Genomic DNA, 22,761 nt, shown 5'->3' with positions numbered 1-22,761 from the left:
GTAGACCCATATGCAGCAACAAACCCCAGCATCCAGGTAGACCTCATGGCTCATAGGGGACAAAGCATTTGCACTGAAAATGTAGCTACCCTCCACTGAACACAGGACAGTTTCACGTTTCATAGAATTGACCAGAATGTAAGGCCAGGTCTTCAAGACAGCATGAAATTGGAGCTCACTCAACTTGGTCCAGAGGTACGTGCTTTACACCAACCCTCGGGGATGACAGAATATAGAGACCTCTTCAACTCTGACGCCATTGGTAAGCTGCCAATTGTTAGTCCATGACACTAGATGACTCAGTGCCAACAGTCTGTGGCCAATAGCCATGAAGCAGAGAGTCATTAGTGAGCTGCATGAATGACAGGAGTAGGTGTTATAACTCCTATATACAAGGCCAGAGAATGGGTTCCAGCAATGGAGGCCATAGTAAAAACAAAGAGGGCATGGTCAGGACATGCAATGGCCCAGTATACTTAAACAAAGCACTGCTTAGACCACATTACCCTATGAAGACAGTGGAACAGGTGATAACAGACATGGGACTAAATTCTCCGATGTCGCACCGGAGCGACCTCGCCGTCATGAACTCTGTTGAGTTTTACGACGGCGTTGGAGGCCGCTCCTCACCCCCTATTCTGCCACCCCCGGGGGGCTAGGAGCGAACCCTCCCTTCTACCCTCCCTTTTAAATGCTTTTTTAAAAATGGGCTGCCCACTCCCATCCGCCTGCCTGCCCTCACATACCACATAATAATATTCTTTATTAATAATCTTCATTAGCGTCACAAGTAGGCTTACATTAACACTGCAAAGAAGTTACTGTGAAAATCCCCTAGTCGCCACATTCCGGCGCCTGTTCGGGTACACAGAGGGAGAATTCAGAATGTCCAATTCACCTAACAGCACGTCTTTCGGGACTTGTGGGAGGAAACTGGAGCGCCCGGAGGAAACCCATGCAGACACGGGGAGAATGTGCAACTCCCACCGACAGTGACCCAAGTGGTAATCGAACCCGGGACCCTGGCCCTGTGAAGCAGCAGTGCTAACCTAATTATAGTGTGGGCAGCGTATTATCGAGGGCAATTGGTCTGTTAACAAGCTCAATTGACCCTTAATTATTTATGCGAACATACTTATAAATTTAAGAAGAATGAGCAGGAGTAGGCCACGGGAGCCTGCTGCAACATTCAATAAGATCATGTAGGAAGTATTTGTAACCTCAACCCCACATTCTAGCCGACCTCTGATTACCTTTCATCCCCTTGTTCATCAACAATCTATCTACCTCTGCCTTCAAAATATTCACAGACTCTGCTGCCACTGCCTTTTGAGAAAGAACGTTCCAGTGGCTCAATACCAGCTGGGAGAAAACATTTCATCTCATCTCTGTACTAAATAAGCCACTTCCTATTTGTAAACAGCTCAATTCATCCTTAATTGTTTATTTACATTTGGCGGGGTGTATCCCAATTTTCGTGCCACGTACGTACTGTATTATGGGGATGAGCTTCGATTGGGCGGGAAGATGAACACCAGGCCTATTGTATATGCCACCCCCCCCCCCCCCCCCCCCCACTGTCACATGAAAACATGTCCAATGGGGAAAGTGAAATCCAGACCAATATTTCAGAAAAGAGTCTCACGAATCGTTTTTTTTATTAGAGTTGTTGAGGCTTCATTGGCACAGAAAGTCTCACAATTATAACTTCCTTTTAACAGCCCCACAAAAATAATTAAGAAAGCAAATATGTTTGTGGCGATTAAATTTGAAAACTTTACTTGTCTTAGCCCCTAAAATCTGGAATTCCTCTGTAGACTTTTCTCCGTACCGATCTGCCACTGTTCTGATGCTATACCCTTCTGCCTCTGTATCTGTCTGACTCTGTATCTCTCTGCCTCTGTATCTGTCTGTCTCTGTATCTCTCTGCCTCTGTATCTCTCCGTCTCTGTATCTCGCTGCCTCTGTATCTCTGTCTCTGTATCTCTCTGACTCTGTATCTCTCTGTCTCTGTATCTCTCTGCCTCTATATCTCTCTGTCTCTGTATCTCTCTCTCTCTCTGTATCTCTCTGCCTCTGTATCTCTCTGTCTCTGTATCTCTCTGTCTCTGTATCTCTCTGCCTCTATATCTCTCTGTCTCTGTATCTCTCTGCCTCTGTCTCTCTCTCTCTCTGTATCTCTCTGCCTCTGTATATCTCTGCCTCTGTATCTCTCTGTCTCTGTATCTCGCTGCCTCTGTATCTCTCTGTCTCTGTATCTCTGCCTCTGTCTCTCTCTCTCTCTGTATCTCTCTGCCTCTGTATATCTCTGCCTCTGTATCTCTCTGTCTCTGTATCTCGCTGCCTCTGTATCTCTCTGTCTCTGTATCTCTCTGCCTCTGTATCTCTCTCTGTATCTCTGCCTCTTTATCTCTCTGTCTCTGTATCGCTCTGTCTCTGTATCTCTCTCTCTGTCTCTGTATCTCTCTGTCTCTGTATCTCTCTCTCTGTCTCTGTATCTCTCTGCCTCTGTATCTCTCTCTCTCTGTATCTCTCTTTCCCTGTATCTCTCTCTCTGTATCTCTCTGCCTCAGTATCTCTCTGTCTCTGTATCTCTCTGTCTCTGTATCTCTCTGCCTCTATATCTCACTGTCTCTGTATCTCTCTGTCTCTGTATTTATCTGTCTCTGTATCTCTCTGACTCTGTATCTCTCTGCCTCTGTATCTCTCTGTCTCTGTATCTCTCTGCCTCTGTATCGCGCTGCCTCTGTATCTCTCTGTCTCTGTATCTCTGTCTCTGTATCTCTCTCTCTGTATCTCTCTGTCTCTGCATCTCTCTGCCTCTATCTCTCTGTCTCTGTATCTCTCTGTCTCTGTATCTCTCTCTCTGTATCTCTCTGTCTCTGTATCTCTCTCTCTCTGTATCTCTGTATCTCTCTGTCTCTGTATCTCTCTCTCTGTATCTCTCTGCCTCTATCTCTCTGTCTCTGTATCTCTCTGTCTCTGTATCTCTCTGTCTCTGTATCTCTCTCTCTCTGTATCTCTCTGTCTCTGTATCTCTCTGTCTCTGTATCTCTCTGCCTCTGTATCTCTCTCTCTCTCTGTATCTCTCTCTCTCTGTATCTCTCTGCCTTTGTATCTCTCTCTCTCTGTATCTCTCTGTCTCTGTATCTCTCTGTCTCTGTATCTCTCTGTCTCTGTATCTCTCTGCCTATGTATCTCTCTCTCTCTCTGTATCTCTCTGTCTCTGTATCTCTCTGCCATTGTATCTCTCTGTCTCTGTATCTCTCTGCCTCTGTATCTCTCTGCCTCTGTATCTCTCTCTCTGTATCTGTATCTCCCTGTCTCTGTATCTCTCTCTCTGTATCTCTCTGTCTCTGTATCTCGCTGCCTCTGTATCTCTCTGATTGTATCACTCTGTCTCTGTATCTCTCTCTCTCTCTCTGTATCTCTCTGTGTCTGTATCTCTCTGTCTCTGTATCTCTCTGTCTCTGTATCTCTCTGATTGTATCTCTCTGTCTCTGTATCTCTCTCTCTCTCTCTGTATCTCTCTGTCTCTGTATCTCTCTGCCTCTGTATCTCTCTGTCTCTGTATCTCTCTCTCTGTGTATCTCTCTGTCTCTGTATCTCGCTGCCTCTGTATCTCTGTCTCTGTATCTCTCTGTCTCTGTATCTCTCTGCCTCTGTTTCTTTCTGACTCTGTATCTCTCTGTCTCTGTATCTCTCTGCCTCTGTTTCTTTCTGACTCTGTATCTCTCTGCCTTTGTACCTTTTTTGTCTCTATACTTCTCTGTCTCTACTTCTTTTCTGTCATAAGCTGCCAAAATATCTCTGTATTTCTGTTTGAATATACCAGCACCAAGGGATGTTTCAGTATATTAAAGGCACTGGACAAGTGCAAATCGTATACAGAGAAGAAGAATCATGCGGATACAAAACCTTAACTCTTTTTCTCTTCATAGTTGCTGCCAGATCTGTTTTCCGAGCATTTTCTCTTTTTGTTTCAGACTTTCGGCATCTGCAGGATTTTGCTTTTGTCGCAAATGCTGGTTGTCCAGTTTTCTTTCCAACACAGCCAATTCCCCATCTTGTGTGAGTCATGGGGAAGGAATACCTGTCCCTTTACTCCATTACCAGTGTGTCACCGGGCCAAGAACATGTGAGGGGTTTAGCAAGCTTGCTTCGAAAGCTGACTTTGCTGGAGCTCATTCCTTCATTCCTCCAATTTTCCTGACCTCCCCTTCCCACCTTCTCCCGATGCTGATGATTTCTGGTCGGCTCAAACAGTCCAGCACTTGATAAGAGTCCCAGGGTTGTGTCCATGGTCATTGGATCGTAGACGTTGGGATGGGAGAGCCCTGTCCTGTCGTCTTTGGTCCTCTGTTATGGGCCAGGGTTTAGAGAACCCCAAAGTGTATCATGGAGTTCACCTGAGCCACAACTTTTAATAGATTGTGGTCTGGGAGCACATGGCCCATTCTACAGGTGTGGTACAGCAGAAATGGAAAAGTAATTTTTAAAACAAAACAATGTTTATTCTATGAACTCAAGTTAACCTTTTTAAAACAAACAGTGAACATCTTAGCGACCATTAATTCAAATACAACCCCCAAAGACTACAACACTAAGTTATCCTTTAAGCTTTCCTTTTAACATCCATGCGACTTAAAAACAAAACCTTTAACAGAAGCACATCAGGTTAAAGTCACTACTGGAAACATTTATCATTCTGAATCCACCAAATGATCAAGAGATAGTCTTTTCATGGCAGAGAGATCAACAGTACACCTGCTCCTTCTGGCTTCAGCTCCAACATTGAAAACGAAACTAAAACAACAAACAGCCTAAAATGAAAGTAAAAAGCTGACAGGCAGCCCAGCTCCACCCACTCTCTGACATCACTGCAGTAGTAAACACCCATTTCTTAAAGGTACTCTCACTACAGATATTGATATATGCATCCATTTATAAACACCCATTTTTTAAAAGTACTCTCACATGAAAACACACCAAGAGGTTTCTTTCCATGGGAATGTCTCAGCACATCTCAGCAGGGTGCACATGTTAACAATTGGGAGGGCACTCGGAGACAGAGTACTGTGATTCATTCCCAGTCATTCAGGGCAGAGCTGATACTTTTCCCTTTGTTGGTCTGCAATGAACTAAGTTAACAGAGACCAGGACTGACACCAGAATCCCCTTAGCCTCCAGTTCCACACTGGGAGACACATTTACCAATTTCACCCTTTGATCTATTTTTGGAATATTCCCTTGCAATTTTGGAAAAAGGGTGTTAGATTAGATGTGAATTTTGAAGTGCAGACAGACCCTTCTTTAGGGGATGGTTTAGCACACTGGGCTAAATCACTGGCTTTGAAAGCAGACCAGGGCAGGCCAGCAGCACGGTTCGATTCCCGTACCAGCCTCCCCGAACAGACGCCGGAATGTGGCGACGAGGGGCTTTTCACAGTAACTTCATTTGAAGCCTACTCGTGACAATAAGCGATTTTCATTTCATTTCAGATATTTAATGCTTAGATCATGATCGTTATAACTACAGGAGCGAAACAACCAATTTAGAGATTGTTGTACGTTGGGCCATTCAACTGTTCGTTCAGCAAATTGAACACAAGCTAATTGAAGATGTTCACAAAAAATGGAATATAATTTATAAAAAGTTGATTAATCCTCTTTAGATCCTTGCTGTGTCCAATTTCAACCTGCTAGTTGGACTATATTTTATATCGCTGAATGTTACAAAAAAACAGCAGTTAATTGGAGAATTTTTTATGCATAATCAGATAATTGTTGACTTATGGAATGCTGCAACACAGATGGAGGCATTTCGAATTATTTTACTTGCGCTGGTTCCCTGCTCTTACCCATCAGCTCTAGATATTGTTTTCCATTCATGTATCAAGTGCAGTAGGCGACCATTCAGCCCACTGAGTCTGCACCGAACCTCTAAAAGGGCACCCTACTCAATCCCCTGCCCTATCCCCGTAACCCCACCTAGAGGTAATTTATCAAAGCAAATCCACCTAACCATCTTTGGGCTGTGGGAGGAAACCGGAGCACCTCGAGGAAACCCACGCAGACACGGAGAGAAAGTGCAAACTCCACACAGACAGTCCACGCACCCAAGATCACAACCGAACCCAGGTCCTTGGTGCTGGAGGCAGCAGTGCTAACCACTGTGTCACCGCACCGCCCCCCCATATGCACTTACCTAATCCCCCTTTGAGTGTTACTGTTGAATCAGCTTCCACCACTGATTCAGGGAATGCATTCCAGATCACAATAACTCTGTTGAGGAAATAATTCTATATTTGCCTCTGGTTTGTTTGCCAATTAATTTTAATTTGTTTCCTCTGGTTAGCGACCTCCTATTACCCATCTCCTTATTTACTCTGTCAAATCTATTCATGATTTTGAACAGTTAGATGAAAGCTGCTTTTAACATGCTCTGCTCAAGAGAGAACCATCCAGCTTTTCCAGTCTCTCTGTACAATTTGAATTACTCCGTCCCTGGTAGCAATCTTGTAAATCACCTTGGGACCCACTCCAAGGTTGGAATATCTTTCTTAAAGTGTGGTGTCCCGAAGTGAACATAATGCTCCACCTGGGGACTGGCCAGTGTCTGAGAAAGGTTTACAATTGCTTGTCCTTCCTCTAAACTTCCATGAATAAACCCAGGGATTCCTGGTTGCTTTTTTAACTGTCTTCGCAACTTGTCCTGCCACATTCGAGCGCTTGTGCAGATTGCCTGTCCCCATTCTCCCTAACAAAATATATCAGCAGAAATCAGTGTAATTAAAAATAATCTTAGTGTAACTACTGTAAAAAAGAGTCGGATGTCAAAGTTTTGCATCTTTCACTCATCAGTTCAGAATTCGCAAGAATACCAACAACAATTTATACTTTCATTTATTCATTCAGGAGATGTGGGCATCGCTGGCCAGGCCAGCATTTATTTCCCATCCCTTGTTGCCCCTTGAGAAAGTGGTGGTGAGCTGCCTTCTTGAACCACTGCAGCCCATGTGGTGTAGGTACACCCACAGTGCTGTTAGGGAAGGAGTTCCAGGATATCCATCCAGCCACAGTGAAGGAACGGCAATATATTTCCAAGTCAGGATGGTGAATGACTTGGAGGGGAATTTCCAAGTGGTGGAGTTCCCAGGGATCTGCTGCCCTGGTCCTTCTGGATGGTGGTAGTCACAGGTTTGGAAGGTGCTGCCTAAAGAACGTTGGCGAGTTCCTGCAGCGCCTTCTGTAGATGGTACACACGGCTGCTACTGTGCATAAGCGACTGAGGGAGTGAATGTTTGTGGATGGGGCACCAATCGAGCTGATTTGTCCTAGATGGTGTGAAGCCCCTTGAGTGTTGTTGGAGCTGCACTCATCCGGGCCAATGAAAATTATTCCATCACACTCCTGACTTGTGTTGTAGATGGTGGACTAGCTTTGGTGAGTCAGGTGGTGAGTTACTCTGACCAGATCTTGTAGCCACAGTATATATATGGTTCAATTTCTGGTCAATGGTAAACCCCTCCCAGATGTTGATAGTGCAGAAGTCAGCCAAGGTAATGTCATTAAATGTCAAGGGGTGATGGTTAGATTGATTCTTGTTGGAGATGGCCATTGTCCAGCACTTGCGTTACTTGCCACGTACCAGCCCAAGCCTGGATATTGTCTAGACCTTGCTGCATTTGGACATGGACTGATTTGGTATCTGAGGAGTTATGAGTGGTGCTGAACATTGTGCAGTCGTCAACGGGCATCCTCACTTCTGGCCTTCTGATGGAAGGAAGGTCATTGATGAAACAGCTGAAGATGGTTGGGCCTTGGTCACTAGCCTGATTGGTTGGCAAGAGGATTCTGACTGGTAGACATGTTGCCAACAATAAGCGCTCTCTTCTCATGCAGTATAAATTGTTGTTCCCTTTGGTATCCTTGTGAGTTGGCCTGTTCAGTGCGAGATGAAAAGTACAAACAGAAAGTCTCTTTCTGCAGAAATGCTGAGGGCCGCACTACCAAACTCCCTTCGTGTAACTTAACAATAAACTGTAAAATGGCAATAGACCGGCAATATATTTCATTGTCCTTCCATTGGAACTCCTGCATTCAGTCAGATTGAACTGAGCCTTTCAAATAATGAGTGACGGGAGTGAGTCGGATGACTTTGATTCATTGGGATTGTAAATGATGGGAGTGAATGAGCCGAAGTTTAGTTAGTTGAGAGTCCGTGCAACAGGAATGGATTTGAGCCCATTGAATCTAGCCTGTGAGAGAGAACGGGGAACGATTGACTGTACTGGAATACTGAATGAAGCAAGGGAATTTGAGAAGTGGTTTGGTTCATTGGAACGCTGCATGATACGCACACATTGGATGGAGTAAATAATGAGAAACTGTTTCCATTGGCAACTACATCAATAACCAGAGGAAAATTAGGTGAGGGACGTTAGGGGAGATTCGAATGATAGAATAAAACCATATAACCCCTACAATGCAGAAGGAGACCATTCAGCCCATCGTGACTGCACTGACCCTCCAAAGGAGCACCCAGGCCCACTCCCCCTCCCCATCTAACCTTCGGACACTAAGGGGCAATTTATCACGGCCAGTCCACCTAACCTGCACATCTTTGAACTTGTGGGAGGAAACTGGAGCAGCCGGAGGAAACCCACGCAGACACGGGGAGAACTTGCAAACTCCATATGGTCAGTTAGGAGAACTATTTTTCTGCAGCAACTTGCTATGCTTTGGAATGCACCATCTGAAAGTGTAGTAGAAACAGACTCAAACGCAATTTTCTAAAGGGGATTGGATGTGGACTTGAAAAGGAGAAATTTGCAGCGATGTGAGGCAAGGGAGGAGCTGAGTATGACTAATTGGATTGAAGGAGCATGATGGGATAAATGGCCTCCTTCTGTACTGCATGATTCTATAAATTTGGGAAGGGGCTTTGTCCATTATGGATCTGAATGGAGGACATAAATGAAAGGCAGTGAAATGCGATTCATTTGCCATTTATACAAGATTAGGAATTTGCTCCATTCAACAAGATGTGCAAGATCTGGCTGCAAAATAACTGAATTTGCAAAGTGTCAGAATTTTAAAGTAAATTACAGGTGCTGTGCGTGGCAGATGCGCATCGTTATACTTTCTAGCTTGCCTGTAGACATTGTGAGAGCTCCGGACCATTCATTTGAAGCGGTACCAATAGTAAACAAATCATTAACCACATGAAGGACATGACATTGCACTTCTCGGAGAAACAGTCAGATGCTGAGACACCTGAAGATGCACACGCGCACATGAAAACACAGACATACACATGAAGATGCAGACACACACATGAAGATGCAGACACATACACACACATGAAGATGCAGACACACACATGAAGATGCAGACACATACACACACACATGAAGATGCAGACACACACACACACACACATGAAGATGCAGACACACACATGAAGATGCAGACACATACACACACACATGAAGATGCACACACACACATGAAGATGCAGACACATACACACACACATGAAGATGCACACACACACATGAAGATGCAGACACACACACACACACATGAAGATGCAGACACACACATGAAGATGCAGACACATACACACACACATGAAGATGCAGACACATACACACACATGAAGATGCAGACACACACATGAAGATGCAGACACATACACACACACATGAAGATGCAGACACGCACATGAAGATGCAGACACATACACACACACATGAAGATGCAGACACATACACACACATGAAGATGCAGACACACACATGAAGATGCAGACACATACACAAACACATGAAGATGCAGACACATACACACACACATGAAGATGCACACACATACACACACATGAAGATGCAGACACACACATGAAGATGCAGACACATACACACACACATGAAGATGCAGACACACACACACACACATGAAAACACACACACACATGAAGAGGCAGGCATACACAAACACACAAAGACTAGGGCCCGAATTCTCCCCTACCCAGCGGGGCAGGGGGTCCCGGCGTGTTGGAGTGGCGTGAACCACTCCGGCATCGGGCCGCCCCTAAGTTGCGGAAGCCCTCACATTGAGGGGCTAGGCCCGCGCTGGAATGGTTCCCAATCCGCCAGCTGCCGTGAACGGCCTTTGGCGCCACGCCAGCCGGGGCCGAAAGGACTTCGCCGGCCAGCGGCTGCGCATGCGCAGAGGAGGGGGGTCTCTTCCGCCTCCGCCATGGTGAAGACCATGTCGAAGGCGGAAGAAAAAGAGTGCCCCCACGGGACAGGCCCGCCTGCCGATCGGTGGGCCCCGATCGCGGGCCAGGCCACCATGGGGGCATCCCCAGAGTCAGATCGCCCCGCGCCCCCCCCCAGGGGCCACACCGCCAATCCCGCCGGTCAGATAGGTGGTTTAATCCACGCCGGCGGGAGAGGCTTGTCAGCGGCGGGACTTCGGCCCATTGCGGGCCAGAGAATCGCCGCGGGGGACCCGCTGACCGGCGCGCCGCGATTTCCACCTCCGCCGAATCTCAGGGGGCGGAGAATTCGGGACACGGCGGGGGCGGGCTTGACGCCGGCCTCAGGCGATTCTCCGACCCGGCGGGGTGTCGGAGAATCCCGCCCATAGTCACACACGCATATATACACACACATGAAAACGCAGACACGTGAAGGTGCAGACACACACATGAAGGTGCAGACACACACATGAAGGCACAGACTGGCTGATCAACCATTTGCTGTAGAACCATGTGGTGAATGTATTACTGCGACCATTCATCATTGTATTACATTACATTGTATTATGTTGGTGCCCTTGTGGGCTCCGCCCCCTCGGGGGAGGTATATAGATCTGCTGCCCTGTAGGCGGCTCTCAGTACAGAGCAGTCGCAGACAGGCACAGTTCTAGCTGATTAAAACTACTGTTCACTTCAACTCTCCGTCTCGTGTGAATTGATGATCGCATCAAACCATAGAACCTCCAGAGTGCAGAAGGAGGCTATTCGGCCCATCGAACCTGCACTGACCCTCCGAAGGAGCCCACTCCTCCACCCTATCCCCGTAACCCCATCTAACCTTCGGACACTAAGGGCAATTTATCACAGCCAATCCACCTAACCTGCACACCTTTGGACTGTGGGAGGAAACCGGAGCACCCGGTGTTTTGGGCAATGAACTGAAGGAGCCATTTAATGGTTGTTACATTTCTTTCCGTGCTGTAGTTGTCAAGCGTCTCACAGTTTCAAGGAGCGAGCCAGAGGAGTAAAATAAATAAGCCCTTCCCTGTCCCTCCCCCCCCCCCCCACCTACTCTCTCTGTAAGTGGGGGCACCATGCTGAAAGAAGCATCTGTTTGAAAACAAGATGGATGAAGCATTGCACTCCTCTGTGCTTCATTAAGGATAAAGACAGTCTCCAGGAAATGATGGCTCCTGGGGATGGAGATATGAAATAAAACTATACTGTACGGTTCTAATTATTTTTCTTTTTCCCGCTCTGCATGACAATTATGTCAGTGCTATTTGGAAAATAAATGTTGGCCCTTCATCACCTCCCAAAGTAGGTTACAGTCAATTAAGCACTTTATTGAAGTGTAATCACTGTTGCAGTGTTGGGATATGAGCACAGCAAAACTCCAGAAACAGTCTTTTTGAGTGAAGCATTCTTTTAATAGCGTTGTGGCATATTCTACATCAACTTGACAAGACGTATGGGGCGCTGGTTTTAACATCACAAATGAAAGCCAGCACCTCCAACTGTCCAGCACTCCCTCAGTGCAGCACCTCGGATGTCAATTTCGATGATTTGCTCAAGTCGAACATGGAACTTGAAGACATGTCCTTCTGACTCAGAGGTGAGCACGCTACCCACTGAGCCACTGCCTCCCACAAACCCTCCACAACCTTGCCTTTTCGTACATTCTCTCTTGAAACGAGTGACTCTTGACTATTGTTCCACAGGCTGGTGGGAGTCAGATTGTATTAGTGCGTAGCTCAGACCTGTCATCCTCTGATTTATACATGTTCCCAATCAAGCCAAGCTGACACGTTGGGTGAGAGAAAAAGGGAAGTTTGTAATCCAAAAGACAACAAACTTGCAGTCCCGTACAAGCGGGCAAATTTAAATAGAAGTTACAGGTCTAACTAGTTTACGATGCTCTACACAAATCCCATCCTATGTGGGGCAGCACGGTAGCACAGTGGGGTTAGCACAGTTGCTTCACAGCTCCAGAGTCCCAGATTTGATTCCCGGCTCGGGTCACTGTCTGTGCGGAGTCTGCACGTTCTCCCCATGTCTGTGTGGGTTTCCTCCGGGTGCTCCGGTTTCCTCCCACAGTCCAAAGATGTGCAGGTTAGGTGGATTGGCCGTGATAAATTGCCCTCAGTGTTCAAAAAGATTAAGTGGGGTTACTGGGTTACGGGGTAGGGTGGAGGTTTGGGCTTAGGTAGGGTGCTCTTTCCAAGGGCCGGTGCAGACCCGCTGGACCGAATGGCCTCCTTTTTGCACTGTAGATTCTATGATTCTATTTCATCTCACTCTATCAGCATATCCTTCATGACCCCGGAGGCACCTGACTCGCAGATCTTTGACCAGATAGTGAAATTGGTTAAAGAACATTACAACCCAAGGTCCTCGATTATCCGCCAATGTTATAAGTTTAATTCTGCTGCGAGGGACTGTGAAGAGTCTGTCTCAGTTTTCGTAGCCAGACTTCGCCAGCTTGCTGAGCACTGAGTTTGGACCGCACTTATTGACATGTTATGAGACCGGCTGGTTTGTGGGATCCATACACTTGCTATCCAGAAGAGGCTTCTGGTGGAAACCACAATGACGTTGGATAAAGCAATTGCGATAGCTCAGGTGATGGAGTGCAGCAAACAATATGCCGCTGAGCTTCAGAGTGTAGCTGAAGGGCAGGTAAACCAAATGTGGGGCTGTACGGCCGCAGCGGGATTAACAGGCACATCGCAGAGCCAGACACGGGGCGGAATTCTCCTCCCCCACGCCGGGTGGGAGAATCACCAGGGCACCGCGCGACTCCCACCCCCCCAGTGCCGAGAATCACGGCCGGCCGCTCGGAGAATCGCCGTTTGCAAAAGGCGAGCGGGCAAATCTCTGGCACGGATGGGCCGAGCGGCCGCCCCAACACGACAGGTTCCCGCCGGCGCCGTCCACACCTGGTCGCTGCCGGCGGGAACTGCACGGGAACGCTGGGGGGCGGTCTGTGGGGGGGGGGCGAGGGGGGGGTTCCTGCACCAGGGGGCCTCCGATGGGGTCTGGCCCGTGATTGGGGCCCACCGATCGGCGGGCTGGCCTCTCTAAAGGAGGACCTCCTTTCCTCCGCCGCCTCACAAGATCCATCCGCCATCTGCTTGCAGGGCGGCCTCGGGGAGGACGGCAACCGCGCATGCGCGAGTGACTTCATTTACGCAACGCCGGCCGCATCATTTACGCGGCACCAAGGCCCAGCGCGCGTAAAATGCACTAGCCCCCCCGGGGGAGGGAGAATAGGGGGTGGGAGCGGAGTGAAACACTCCGGTTTTCACTCCGGCATCGGGACTTTGTCTCCATTTCGGAGAGTCGCGCCCATGGACCTCAGGGCAGGACCGGAACCCAAGAGCGGAAAGGAATCGGGACATCAAACCGGATCTGAGGTGGCTGCTATCATTGAGGGGAGACTATCCCCAGGTGACCTGCCACGCTGGGAGTTTGGGTGCCCCTGTTGCAACCAAAGGGGACACATTCAAGCAGGTTGCCACGTGAGGCAAATTGGCGCAGATGCAAAAGAAGACAGCAGCAGCAGTAGCAGCAGCGATGGTCCACAGCGCCACTGAACATAGTGAAGAAGAGCTCTGAAGAAGAACATGCAATGTATGGGTTGAACGCAGTCCAATTGAGTAAACAGCTCTGATTGAAATTGTCTTAAGGATAAATGGTAGACCCCTTAAAATGGAAGTTAACAGCGGGTCTTCAGTGACCGTAGTGGGATGAAGATGTTGGTGCGCAGTTACATCTGGCTGTCAGGCATATTCAAAGCCATTGAGGAACTAGTACACAGTTCCACCATTTCCAAATGCAGAAGGCCCCTTCACGCCGGGAGTGGCCAGGTTGCCCATGGACCAGGGCCCACGTGGGTTACGCAGTCCGTTTTGGGGCAATATGTTTTTGATGCTGGGAGATGCCCTTTCAAAGTGGCGATCAGTTCAAGAGATGATGACCACTACCTCAGCGGCCATGGTAGAAGCCTCACTCCGAGTGTTTGCCACTCATCTGGGGCAGCAGGGTAGCATGGTGGTTAGCATAAATGCTTCACAGCTCCAGGGTCCCAGGTTCGATTCCCGGCTGGGTCACTGTCTGTGTGGAGTCTGCACGTCCTCCCCCTGTGTGCGTGGGTTTCCTCCGGGTGCTCCGGTTTCCTCCCACAGTCCAAAGATGTGCGGGTTAGGTGGATTGGCCATGCTAAATTGCCCGTAGTGTCCTAAAAAGTAAGGTTAAGGGGGGGGTTGTTGGGTTACCGGTATAGGGTGGATACCTGGGTTTGAGTAGGGTGATCATTGCTCGGCACAACATTGAGGGCCGAAGGGCCTGTTCTGTGCTGTACTGTTCTATGTTCTATGTACTTCCTGAGTCAGTTGTTTCGGACACTGACACCCCCTTCACCATTACACGGTCTGGCTGAGAGGGCAGTTGAAACCTTCAAGAATGCCATGAAAAAGCAATCCAATAAACGACTTCGGCAGTGGTTGTTGTTGTACGACTCAATCCCTCATTCAACCACACGAATCACACCAGCTGAGCTGCTCGTGGGCCATCGGTCGAGAACCCGATTGGAACTTGCCTGGCCGGGAGGGTAGAGGCACGTCAGGCCTCCCAGAAGAATCAGTGGTCAGAGCAGAGAGGCGGGGTGACAGGTCATCCTAAGTGGGAGACCCGGTTTTGGTCCGAAATGTCGCAGCCGGTTTGCCTTGGTAAGAAGGATGGGTTGTGGTAGCGTGGCCCCTTTAAGGGGGCGGGCTCCATGCACCATAGGGCCAATTGCGCAGGAGCGTGCGAACCCCAGCCAAAGGGGTGTTTGCGTGGGGCATTGGGAGCAGCACCCCGGGCAGTATGAACCAGGCCGCTGAAGAGTAAAGACTTGTTGTAGAGTGTTTTGTGCCTGTTATCAAACTGCCTTTCATCAATAAACCCCTTTGCTTATTACTGGAAGCCTCCAGTGTATATCTTGAGCCGCCACAGCATCGTTAAGGGATGGATCATTCTGCCGGCTGTATATAGTGGCATGATAACTCAGTGCTTGTTGAATGTGTTCATGACTTCACCCACAGCAACCCTTCCTCAAATTGTTCGGAACGTGTTAATGAAATGGCATCATTGAATAAAAAGGAACATTATTGTCACCTTGTATGACAGTTATTCATACGTCAAACCCATAGCCTTAAATCTTCCCTGATTGAAATATTTATTCCATTTCCACTAAAATGCAGTGATTGCAAAGGTGTAATCTGCCTCAAATCATTGCCCATTGCCAAGACTTTCCAAGTTCTAACCATGTTCAGCAAATTTCTGAGTCCCTTTCCTCTCTCTCACAGTGAATATATCACATGGAGAGGAAGGCAACTCCTCTCTAAAGTAGAATTCGATAGAAATAGCCTCTCCCTATTTGCTCTATTAAAGCCCATCAACCATTTTACAAACATATATTTAATTGTTACAACCTTCCTTGCTTCAGTGGAAATAGTTCCAGTATATCAAGCCCTCCTGATACTTACAGTTTCTTAGAATCTTTAAAGAGTTTTTATACATTCCGGGGTCATGAAAGCACATTTCACTTCTTGTAATATATACCCCAATTTATTTATTCTTTCATGGAGGCCAGCATTTTACTAATCATCCCTAATAGCTCTTAAGTAGGTGGTGGGGAGCTGCCTTCTTGAGCCGCTGAAGTCCATGTGGTGTAGGTACAGCCACAGTGCTGTTAGGGAGGAAGTTCTAGGATTTTGACTCAGTGACAGTGAAAGGAACAGCCGATATATTTCTGAGTCGGGCTGGTGCGTGACTTGGAGACGGAACCTCCAGTTGGTGGTGTGAAAAAATGATCTAAAATCAAAACATTTCAAGCCATGAGAGATCGATTAGTTCTAACTGAAGCAGACGGGGAGTGGGGAGTATGACGGCTGCTTTTATGAGGGGAGATGATGATCATAGATATCATAGAATTTACAGTGCAGAAGGAGGCCATTCAGCCCATCGAGTCTGCACCGGCTCCTGGAAAGAGCACCCTACCCAAGGTCAACACCTCCACCCTATCCCCATAACCCAATAACCCCACCCAACACTAAGGGCAATTTTGAACACTAAGGGCAATTTACTGTCTGTTTTTATATTCTGAGCAAGTTTACTCTCATACTCTATCTTACTCTTCTTTAAAGCTACTAAAAAAGCTATAAAGAAGAGTAAGATAGAGTATGAGAGTAAACTTGCTCAGAATATAAAACCAGACAGTAAAAGTTTTTACAAATATATAAGACAAAAAAGAGTGGCTAAGGTAAATATTGGTCCTTTAGAGGATGAGAAGGGAGTTTTAATAATGGGAAATGAGGAAATGGCTGAGGAACTGAACAGGCTTTTTGGGTCGGTCTTCACAGTGGAAGACACAAATAACATGCCAGCGACTGATAGAAATGAGGCTATGACAGGTGAGGACCTTGAGAGGATTGTTATCACTAAGGAGGGAGTAATGGGCAAGCTAATGGGGCTAAAGGTAGACAAGTCTCCTGGCCCTGATGGAATGCATCCCAGAGTGCTAAAAGAGATGGCTAGGGAAATTGCAGATGCACTAGTGATAATTTACCGAAATTCACTAGACTCTGGGGTGGTCCCGGTGGATTGGAAATTAGCAAACGTGACGCCACTGTTTAAAAAAGGAGGTAGGCAGAAAGCAGGAAATTATAGGCCAGTGAGTTTAACTTCGGTAATAGGGAAGATGCTGGAATCTATCATCAAGGAAGAAATTGCGAGGCATCTGGATAGAAATTGTCCCATTGGGCAGACGCAGCATGGGTTCGTAAAAGGCAGGTCATGCCTAACTAATTTAGTGGAATTTTTTGAGGACATTACCAGTGCAGTAGATAACGGGGAGCCGATGGATGTGGTATATCTGGATTTCCAGAAAGCCTTTGACAAGGTGCCACACAAAAGGTTGCTGCATAAGATAAAGATGCATGGCATTAAGGGTAAAGTAGTAGCATGGATAGAGGATTGGTTAATTAATAGAAAGCAAAGAGTTGGGATAAATGGGTGTTTCTCTGGTTGGCAATCAGTAGCTAGTGGTGTCCCTCAGGGATCCGTGTTGGGCCCACAATTGTTCACAATTTACATTGATGATTTGGATTTGGGGACCAAGGGCAATGTGTCCAAGTTTGCAGATGACACTAAGATGAGTGGTAAAGCGAAAAGTGCAGAGGATACTGGAAGTCTGCAGAGGGATTTGGATAGGTTAAGTGAATGGGCTTGGGTCTGGCAGATGGAATACAATGTTGACAAATGTGAGGTTATCCATTTTGGTAGGAATAACAGCAAACAGGATTATCATTTAAACGATAAAATATTAAAGCATGCCGCTGTTCAGAGAGACTTGGGTGTGCTAGTGCATGAGTCACAGAAGGTTGGTTTACAAGTGCAACAGGTGATTAAGAAGGCAAATGGAATTTTGTCCTTCATTGCTAGAGGGATGGAGTTTAAGACTAGGGAGGTTATGTTGCAATTGTATAAGGTGTTAGTGCGGCCACACCTGGAGTATTGTGTTCAGTTTTGGTCTCCTTACTTGAGAAAGGACGTACTGGCGCTGGAGGGTGTGCAGAGGAGATTCACTAGGTTAATCCCAGAGCTGAAGGGGTTGGATTATGAGGAGAGGTTGAGTAGACTAGGACTGTCCTCGTTGGAATTTAGAAGGATGAGGGGGGATCTTATAGAAACATTTAAAATTATGAAGCGAATAGATAGGATAGATGCGGGCAGGTTGTTTCCACTGGCGGGTGACAGCAGAACTAGGGGGCATAGCCTCAAAATAAGGGGAAGTAGATTTAGGACTGAGTTTAGGAGGAACTTCTTCACCCAAAGGGTTGTGAATCTATGGAATTCCTTGCCCAGTGAAGCAGTTGAGGCTCCTTCATTACATGTTTTTAAGGTAAAGATAGATAGTTTTTTGAAGAATAAAAGGATTAAGGGTTATAGTGTTCGGGCCGGAAAGTGGAGCTGAGTCCACAAAAGATCAGCCATGATCTAATTGAATGGCGGAGCAGGCTCGAGGGGCCAGATGGCCTACTCCTGCTCCTAGTTCTTATGTTCTTATGTTATCATGGCCAATCCACCTAACCTGCACATCTTTGGACTGTGGGAGGAAACCGGAGAGCCCGGAGGAAACCCACGCACACACGGGAAGGATGTGCAGACTCCGCACAGACAGTGACCCAAGCCAGAATCGAACCTGGGACCCTGGCGCTGTGAAGCAATTGTGCTATCCACAATGCTACCGTGATGTCGTAGTGATGTCACTGAATTAGTAATCTAGAGGCCTACTCTACCCGAAGAGTTTAACAAGGTTTTCGCATTCAAATGCCCTCAAAATCGATCAGTGATCATTTGGTATCAAGTGGCATCTAATTTGGAATGAGCTTTCCATGCGGTCCCCTGCTGCTTTGAGGACTCGTGTTCAAATCCCACTCCGTCTGGTGGAATTTAAATTCAATTAATTCACAAATCAGGAATTGGAAGCTACTCACAGTAACGATGCCGTGAATTATCATCAGTTGTAAAAACCAACCTTGTTTTTACCCCAGGAAATGTGCCGGCCTAACCCGATCTGGCCTACAAGTGAATCCAGATCCACAGCAAGGTGACAAAGATCCTTGGCTCTGACAAAGGGTCATCGGGACTCGAAACGGTAGCTCTTTCCTCTCCCTACAGATGCTGCCAGGCCTGCTGAGATTTTCCAGCATTTTCCCTCTGGTTCTACAGCAAGGCAGCTGACTCTGAACAGCTCTCTGAAATGGCCACTCAGTTGTACCCAACTACAAATATCACAAGAAGGTGAACACCACCTTCTCAAGGGCAATTAGAGATGGGCAACAAATTCCGGCCTAGCCAGTGGTACTGACATCCCATGAAAGAATGAAATGAAACCATTCTCAGTTGGTTTGCAATTGGTGTGGGTTGAGACATGTTGGGTCAAACCCCGTAGTACAGATGGAAGCACATAATCCAGACCAACACTCTGGTACAGCTCTGGGGCACTCCTACACACGTAACCAGACCATATGGGTGCGAGGTTCAGCCAAGAGTTTAAAAAGATTGCTCAACATGATTTGGGAAAAGAAGGAAGGGAGTAGAGTCTTTCTGCTCCCCTGGTCAACATTCCTCCCTCAGGCCGCACAGTCCCAAAATAAATCTTGGGCTCAATTGTCCTGCGTGTCAGGACCCCGATGTGCAGGTCTTAAGGGTTTCAGTGAGCTTACCAGAGCAGCTTCATGTGAGGCAGTCTCATAATTGGCTGTCTTTGTGTTCGACGTTCAATTAGGGATGGCAGGTGGGATTGCGATGTAACGTGATCCCAAGGAAATGTCCCGCAGCACTAGATGACTGACAGCCCCACTGGGATAGGTGAGTGTGGCTAAAGGAGTGGGAGAACACCAGGGCACCTCAAGGTGAGGCACTTACAGATGGCGTGAAACATTTTTATAAAAGACAAAGGCCCAGAGATATTAGGGTTGGTACAATCCTAGTTGATGTTATAACTGAATTGGAAGGTCCCAGAATGGAACACTGGCTCAAAAGACCGTAACGCAAACATTGTTTTATAATACGTAGAGGAACAGAGTCACAGGGCCGCTAATTAGTTTGAACAACAAGAAAAAAGACATTTATTAAACATGAAAAGTTGGATTATGATAAATATGCCTTTACCCCCACCCCCCCCCCCCCCCCCCCCCCCCCCCGGCCACAGATGATTCTGATACCCTTGACTCACTGAACTCCGTCTTTCACATGAGTTTCCAAATTCCGCTTTCAAAGTCACACTTTCAAATCTTCTTTTAAGCAATGCTTTCTCTCAGATACTCCCATCAAAGTTTTGCTTGCAGGTTTTACACCTTCACGAGTCAGGATTTTGTTGCCTTCATAGTGGGGCTTTAACTCTCGATTCCCAGAGTGTATTAAAATGACATCAAACCTTTGATTAATCTCTGAAGTCTGCTTTCCAATTTTCAATCTGGTTACTGCAGCTGTCTCTTTCCCTCACAACACTTTGTTTTTCCCTTGAATTCTCCTCTGAACAATACCTCGATCAACTTCTTGGTCTCTGTTCCCTTCACTTCAATCTTCCTAAGAACTTCTTTCTGTCCCACATCCCTGGTTTTCTGGATTTTATCTGGTTCTTGGGAAGTCTGCCTTTTGCAATCCCCTTGTTCTGTCCTGCCTTCTGACAGAGCTGAGAGATGCTCGTTCCCTGGCGCCCCATCTCCAACTGCAAACAAATTCAGCTAAATCTATATTGAAAAAGTCTTTCTACCTGAAAAGGGCCGCAGTTGCTAAGCAACTACCACATGCAAGCGTATTTACTTTTCACGCCGTAGCCCTCGCTAAGAAAAGTAGAAGCTCAGTTGGAACTGAATCAACCTCCAAAGAAGCAAACATCTATGTCCAGCATGAATCTAACTATAGGTTTTACCCTTTCAGACACAGAAACATTAAAATAAACCCAGTTAAAACTACACCTTATTTCGAATATTTACCAATACAGATATAAATCCTTTAAAACTATCTATGCTTTCCTAACTGGGGAGTAGCTCCACAGGATTAATTATGGCCATCACGGTAGCACAGTGGTTACTTCATGGCGCCAGGGTCCCGGGTTCGATTCCCTGCTTGGGTCACTGTCTGTGCGGAGTCTGCACGTTCTCCCCGTGTCTGCGCGGTTTCCTCCGGGCGCTCCAGTTTCCTCCCACAAGTCCCGAAAGACGTGCTTGTTAGGTGAATTGGACATTCTGAATTCTCCCTCTGTGTACCCGAACAGGCGCCAGAATGTGGCGACTAGGGGCTTTTCACAGTAACTTCATTGCAGTGTTAATGTCAGCCTACTTGTGACAATAAAGATTATTCTTATTATTAACTGCGGCCATTTCAAGCTTGTGGGTGCATTATTAGATATTTAAGAGTACGGTCCAATGGCCTCCTGACCTTTGGTTTCCAGGCTCAGGAGGGACTGTCCTATACCAGACTATTTGGGAAAGAATTGGATGATGTCCCTTGATTGTGGCTTTAATTGGAGCTCTTGGCAGCTTGTCTCTGTGGAACGGACTGCTCATTTCCTGGTGGGATGCCACTGGGAAAACTGGTCAGACGAAGGACAGCATAGAGATGACTTCCCGACAAGGTGTCTTTCAAGTGCCCCCTCCCCACCATAAAACCATAAGACATAGGAACAGAAGTAGGCAATTTGGCCCATCGAGCCTGCTCCACCATTCAATGAGATTGTGGCTGATGTGATTATCCTCAACTCAGCTTTCTTGCCTTGTCCCCGTCACCCTTGTTTCCCTTACTGATTAAAAATGTCTATTTCAGCTTTGGACATACTCAATGACCCAGTCTCTACAACTCTCTCGGTCACAGATTCACTACCATCCGAGAGAAGAAATTCCTCCTCATCTCCGTCTTAAATCTGCGACCCCTCACTCTGAGATTATGCCCCCTGGTCCTGGACTCTCCCACAAGGGGAAACAACCTCTCAGCATCTACCCTGCCAAGCCCCCTGAGAATCCGATATGTCTCAATAAAGTCGCCTTTCATTCTTCTAAACTCCAGAGCACAGAGCCATCTCCTCAATGTCAGAAGAAAATCCCTCCATACCCGGGATCAACCCCGTGAACCTTCACTGGACTGCGTCCACTGGCTAGCGCATCTTTCCTTGGATATTAGCCACCACCGTCTCCAATCCTGTTTCACGGGTCGTGGAAATGTCAACCCCCTTATTTTTGTGTGTGGGATCTTGCTGTGTGGAAAACAATTTTTCAATTTTACTGAATCATTCTTTTCACACAACAGAATAAAAACAAAAATTGCTGGGAAAACTCAGCAGGTCTGGTAGCATCTGTGGAGAGAGAAAACAGGGTCAACATTTTGAGTCCAATACGGCTCCTCTTCAGAACCTGTTACTCTGTTTCTCCCTCCACAGATTCTGCCAGACCTGCCGGGTCATTCCAGCTCTTTTTGTTTTTGCGTCCAAATAATTAATTGCCTTCTGATTCCAGAAGACGCAGGCACCTTCTCAAGGGTAATTAGTGATGGCCAGTAAATACTGACCTTGCCAACAACATCTTGTGAATGTGTCATGTGAGAGTACCTTTAAGAAATAGGTCTTTATCAGTGATGTCAGAGTGTGGGTGGAGCTGGGCTGTCTGTCAGATTTTTACTTTCGTTTCAGGCTGTTTGCTGCAGGGTGTGTTTTAGTTTTGTTTTCAGAGTTGGATAGCTGAAGCCAGACTAAGCAGGTGTACTGTTGATCTCTCTGCCATCAAAAGACTATCTCTTGATCATTTGGTGAATTCAGAATTATAAATGTTCTCAGTAGTGAATGTAAACCTAATGTGCTTCTGTTAAAGGTTTTGTTTATAAGTTGTATGGATGTTAAAAGGAAAGCTTAAAGGATTACTTAGTGTTGTAGTCTTTGGGGGTTG

The sequence above is a fragment of the Scyliorhinus canicula genome, chromosome 16 (assembly GCF_902713615.1).
Source record: "Scyliorhinus canicula chromosome 16, sScyCan1.1, whole genome shotgun sequence".
Lineage (NCBI taxonomy): Eukaryota > Metazoa > Chordata > Chondrichthyes > Carcharhiniformes > Scyliorhinidae > Scyliorhinus > Scyliorhinus canicula.
The sequence above is the reverse complement of the archived record's forward strand: the minus strand, read 5'-3'. Positions refer to the sequence as shown.